Below are 5,996 nucleotides of genomic sequence, written 5' to 3' on the forward strand. Positions count from 1 at the left end.
TGTTTGTAAAGTTTCGTGTTACTGAAGTCAACGTAGGCCAAACTCCTTCCCCCGACAACCTAGAGGTCTGAAATTTAAATAGGTTGTCCGAATGGCACTTCTGGTGTTGTTTGTAAAGTTTCGTGTTACTGAAGTCAACGTAGGCCAAACTCCTTCCCCCGACAACCTAGAGGTCTGAAATTTAAATATGTTGTCTGAATGGCACTTCTGATGTTGTTTGTAAAGTTTCGTGTTACAGAAGTCAATGTAGGCCAAACTCCTTCCCCCGACAACCTAGAGGTCTGAAATTTAAATATGTTGTCCGAATGGCACTTCTGGTGTTGTTTGTAAAGTTTCGTGTTACTGAAGTCAACGTAGGCCAAACTCCTTCCCCCGACAACCTAGAGGTCTGAAATTTAAATATGTTGTCCGAATGGCACTTCTGGTGTTGTTTGTAAAGTTTCGTGTTACAGAAGTCAACGTAGGCCAAACTCCTTCCCCTGAAAACCCAGAGGTCTGAAATTTCAATATGTTGTCCGGACAGTACATTTGGGGTTGCCTGTAAAGTTTCGTGCCACAGAAGTCAACGTAGGCCAAACTCCTTCCCCCGACAATCCAAAGGTCTGAAATCGAAATATGTTGTCCGGATAGCACATTTGAGGTTGCCTGTAAAGTTTCGTGCCATAGAAGTCAACGTAGGCCAAACTCCTTCCCCCGACAACCTAGAGGTCTGAAATTTAAATATGTTGTCCGAATGGCACTTTTGGTGTTGTTTGTAAAGTTTCTTGTTACTTAAGTCAACGTAGGCCAAACTCCTTCCCCCGACAACCTAGAGGTCTGAAATTTAAATATGTTGTCCGGATGGCACTTCTGGTGTTGTTTGTAAAGTTTCGTGTTACTGAAGTCAACGTAGGCCAAACTCCTTCCCCCGACAACCTAGAGGTCTGAAATTTAAATAGGTTGTCCGAATGGCACTTCTGGTGTTGTTTGTAAAGTTTCGTGTTACTGAAGTCAACGTAGGCCAAACTCCTTCCCCCGACAACCTAGAGGTCTGAAATTTAAATATGTTGTCTGAATGGCACTTCTGATGTTGTTTGTAAAGTTTCGTGTTACAGAAGTCAACGTAGGCCAAACTCCTTCCCCTGAAAACCCAGAGGTCTGAAATTTCAATATGTTGTCCGGACAGTACATGTGGGTTTGCCTGTAAAGTTTCGTGCCACAGAAGTCAACGTAGGCCAAACTCCTTCCCCCGACAACCTAGAGGTCTGAAATCGAAATATGTTGTCCGGATAGCACATTTGAGGTTGCCTGTAAAGTTTCGTGCCATAGAAGTCAACGTAGGCCAAACTCCTTCCCCCGACAACCTAGAGGTCTGAAATCGAAATATGTTGTCCGGATATCACGTTTGAGGTTGCCTGTAAAGTTTCGTGCCACAGAAGTCAACATAGGCCAAACTCCTTCCCCTGAAAACCCAGAGGTCTGAAATTTCAATATGTTGTCCGGACAGTACATGTGGGGTTGCCTGTAAAGTTTCGTGCCACAGAAGTCAACGTAGGCCAAACTCCTTCCCCCGACAACCTAGAGGTCTGAAATTTAAATATGTTGTCCGAATGGCACTTCTGGTGTTGTTTATAAAGTTTCGTGTTACTGAAGTCAACGTAGGCCAAACTCCTTCCCCTGAAAACCCAGAGGTCTGAAATTTTAATATGTTGTCCGGACAGTACATTTGGGGTTGCCTGTAAAGTTTCGTGCCACAGAAGTCAACGTAGGCCAAACTCCTTCCCCCGACAACCTAGAGGTCTGAAATTTAAATATGTTGTCCGTATGGCACTTCTGGTGTTGTTTGTAAAGTTTCGTGTTACTGAAGTCAACGTAGGCCAAACTCCTTCCCCCGACAACCTAGAAGTCTGAAATTTAAATATGTTGTTCGAATGGCACTTCTGGTGTGGTTTGTAAAGTTTCGTGTTACTAAAGTCAACGTAGGCCAAACTCCTTCCCCCAACAACCTAGAGGTCTGAAATCAAAATATGTTGTCCGGATAGCACATTTGAGGTTGTTTATAAAGTTTGGTGTTACTGAAGTCAACGTAGGCCAAACTCCTTCCCCCGACAACCTAGAGGTCTGAAATTTAAATATGTTGTCCGAATGGCACTTCTGGTGTGGTTTGTAAAGTTTCGTGTTACTGAAGTCAACGTAGGCCAAACTCCTTCCCCCGACAACCTAGAGGTCTGAAATCGAAATATGTTGTCTGATTAGCACATTTGGGGTAGCCTGTAAAGTTTCTTGCCACAGAAGTCAACGTAGACCAAACTCCTTCCCCTGACAACCCAGAGGTCTGAAATTTTAATATGTTGTCCGGATAGTACATTTGGGATTGCCTGTAAAGTTTCATTTTACTGAAGTGAACGTAGGCCAAACTCCTTCCCCCGACCTTGAAGAGGTCTGAAATCACAGCATGTGTTCCAACTGGCACCAGGCAACAGGTTGTCTGCAGAGTTTCATGCCACAGAAGTCAACGTAGGCCAAACTCCTTCCCTTGACCACCCAGAGGTCTGAAATCGCACTATGTTGTCTATATAGCACCTGTATGGTTGCCTGCAGAGTTTCATGCCATAGAAGTCAACGTAGGCCAAACTCCTTCCCCCGACAACCTAGAGGTCTGAAATCGAAATATGTTGTCCGGATAGCACATTTGAGGTTGCCTGTAAAGTTTCGTGCCATAGAAGTCAACGTAGGCCAAACTCCTTCCCCCGACAACCTAGAGGTCTGAAATGTAAATATGTTGTCCGAATGGCACTTCTGGTGTTGTTTATAAAGTTTCGTGTTACTGAAGTCAACGTAGGCCAAACTCCTTCCCCTGAAAACCCAGAGGTCTGAAATTTTAATATGTTGTCCGGACAGTACATTTGCGGTTGCCTGTAAAGTTTCGTGCCACAGAAGTCAACGTAGGCCAAACTCCTTCCCCCGACAACCTAGAGGTCTGAAATTTAAATATGTTGTCCGAATGGCACTTCTGGTGTTGTTTGTAAAGTTTCGTGTTACAGAAGTCAACGTAGGCCAAACTCCTTCCCCTGAAAACCCAGAGGTCTGAAATCGAAATATGTTGTCCGGATAGCACATTTGAGGTTGCCTGTAAAGTTTCGTGCCATAGAAGTCAACGTAGGCCAAACTCCTTCCCCCGACAACCTAGAGGTCTGAAATTTAAATATGTTGTCCGAATGGCACTTTTGGTGTTGTTTGTAAAGTTTCTTGTTACTTAAGTCAACGTAGGCCAAACTCCTTCCCCCGACAACCTAGAGGTCTGAAATTTAAATATGTTGTCCGAATGGCACTTCTGGTGTTGTTTGTAAAGTTTCGTGTTACTGAAGTCAACGTAGGCCAAACTCCTTCCCCCGACAACCTAGAGGTCTGAAATTTAAATATGTTGTCCGAATGGCACTTCTGGTGTTGTTTGTAAAGTTTCGTGTTACTGAAGTAAACGTAGGCCAAACTCCTTCCCCCGACAACCTAGAGGTCTGAAATTTAAATATGTTGTCCGAATGGCACTTCTGGTGTTGTTTGTAAAGTTTCGTGTTACAGAAGTCAACGTAGGCCAAACTCCTTCCCCTGAAAACCCAGAGGTCTGAAATTTCAATATGTTGTCCGGACAGTACATTTGGGGTTGCCTGTAAAGTTTCGTGCCACAGAAGTCAACGTAGGCCAAACTCCTTCCCCCGACAATTCAAAGGTCTGAAATCGAAATATGTTGTCCGAATAGCACATTTGAGGTTGCCTGTAAAGTTTCGTGCCATAGAAGTCAACGTAGGCCAAACTCCTTCCCCCGACAACCTAGAGGTCTGAAATTTAAATATGTTGTCCGAATGGCACTTTTGGTGTTGTTTGTAAAGTTTCTTGTTACTTAAGTCAACGTAGGCCAAACTCCTTCCCCCGACAACCTAGAGGTCTGAAATTTAAATATGTTGTCCGAATGGCACTTCTGGTGTTGTTTGTAAAGTTTCGTGTTACTGAAGTCAACGTAGGCCAAACTCCTTCCCCCGACAACCTAGAGGTCTGAAATTTAAATATGTTGTCCGAATGGCACTTCTGGTGTGGTTTGTAAAGTTTCGTGTTACTGAAGTCAACGTAGGCCAAACTCCTTCCCCCGACAACCTAGAGGTCTGAAATTTAAATATGTTGTCCGAATGGCACTTCTGGTGTGGTTTGTAAAGTTTCGTGTTACTGAAGTCAACGTAGGCCAAACTCCTTCCCCCGACAACCTAGAGGTCTGAAATCGAAATATGTTGTCTGATTAGCACATTTGAGGTTGCCTGTAAAGTTTCTTGCCACAGAAGTCAACGTAGGCCAAACTCCTTCCCCTGACATCCTAGAAATCTGAAATCGTAATGTGTTGTCCAGATAGCACATTTGGGGTAGCCTGTAAAGTTTCTTGCCACAGAAGTCAACGTAGACCAAACTCCTTCCCCTGACAACCCAGAGGTCTGAAATTTTAATATGTTGTCCGGATAGTACATTTGGGATTGCCTGTAAAGTTTCATTTTACTGAAGTGAACGTAGGCCAAACTCCTTCCCCCGACCTTGAAGAGGTCTGAAATCACAGCATGTGTACCAACTGGCACCAGGCAACAGGTTGTCTGCAGAGTTTCATGCCACAGAAGTCAACGTAGGCCAAACTCCTTCCCTTGACCACCCAGAGGTCTGAAATCGCACTATGTTGTCTATATAGCACCTGTATGGTTGCCTGCAGAGTTTCATGCCACAGAAGTCAACATTGGCCAAACTCCTTTCCCCGACCACCCAGAGGACTGAATTCGCAGTATGTTGTCCATATAGCACCTCTAGGGTTGCCTGCAGAGTTTCGTGCCACAGAAGTCAACATAGGTGAAACTCCTTCCTCCGACCTCCAAGAGGTCTGAAATCGCAGGATGTGAGTCAGCTGACACTGCTGAGTTTCGTGTCATAAAAGGTACCATAGGCCAAACCCCGTCCTTCGACCACTCCAGTCATATCTAATCATATCCAATCATATTGTTTTCCAATAAATTGGAAATTAACAAATATTATTGCTGTGGTTATTTGAATACTACAATTTTGTTCTTTTGGACAAACATTTTCCATTTGAAAAGAAGATTATAGTGCCACACCTATAGACACCAGTCCTGGACATTGATCAGATGTGGGTAGTTATGAGGTTTAAGTTCTTAGTTACTGTTCTATATTTATTAGAATACTACCTACATTTAACAAACAAATGTATATTTTGTACTCCATATATTTTAGTCAGCTAATCACACACATTGCTATTAGGTATTTGGAATCTCTTAAAGCTTCAGATTAAGTAAAAACAAACTGAGCTGAAATTTGATTCTGTTATCTGATTTAAACTGTTCCTGGATTTTTTCAAAACTATTTATGTGATGAAATACACTGACACATATCATCAGAAATGCATGACACTCTCAAAAATTAAGATCAAGAATGAACAAAGAAACAGGCAATTAGTGTGGCTGTTAGTACATAGGTTGAGTTAATGACTACTCTTTACTACCTAACCTTCTAGAACTGCCAGCTCAACACATCACTCATGCACAGATGATGCTGATTGGCTCTATTATTCAATTAAAATACAGATTATGGCGCCTTGATAAATAAGGGTGCATTAAACTCTATGCAGAACACCTTATTTTCTCCCTTTTGTTGTTATGTTGCCTATATGCCTTGGAAAAGAGTTTAAAAGTATTTTTGTGTTAGAGTATGTGAGGATTTGGCCATTGTGACTGTTGGGCTCCTGTTTTCTTGCCTTCAATTAATATGTATATTCTTTTCTTTAAAAAAGTATGTGTCTTCACAAAATAAACTCCAAACTCCACTTTATTTAAAGTTTAAATGATAGCTAGGAGTCCCAGTCACAGGGCTGTGTAAGACAGTCTCTTTGTCATCCTGAGCAGCATGGAAATCTTCCGGTTGGAATAAACCCCAGCTTGATCCAGGATTAGAGATTTAGAGACTTGCTGACATGT

Source organism: Astyanax mexicanus, chromosome 24 (genome assembly GCF_023375975.1).
Source record: "Astyanax mexicanus isolate ESR-SI-001 chromosome 24, AstMex3_surface, whole genome shotgun sequence".
In the NCBI taxonomy this organism is placed as follows: Eukaryota; Metazoa; Chordata; class Actinopteri; order Characiformes; family Acestrorhamphidae; genus Astyanax; species Astyanax mexicanus.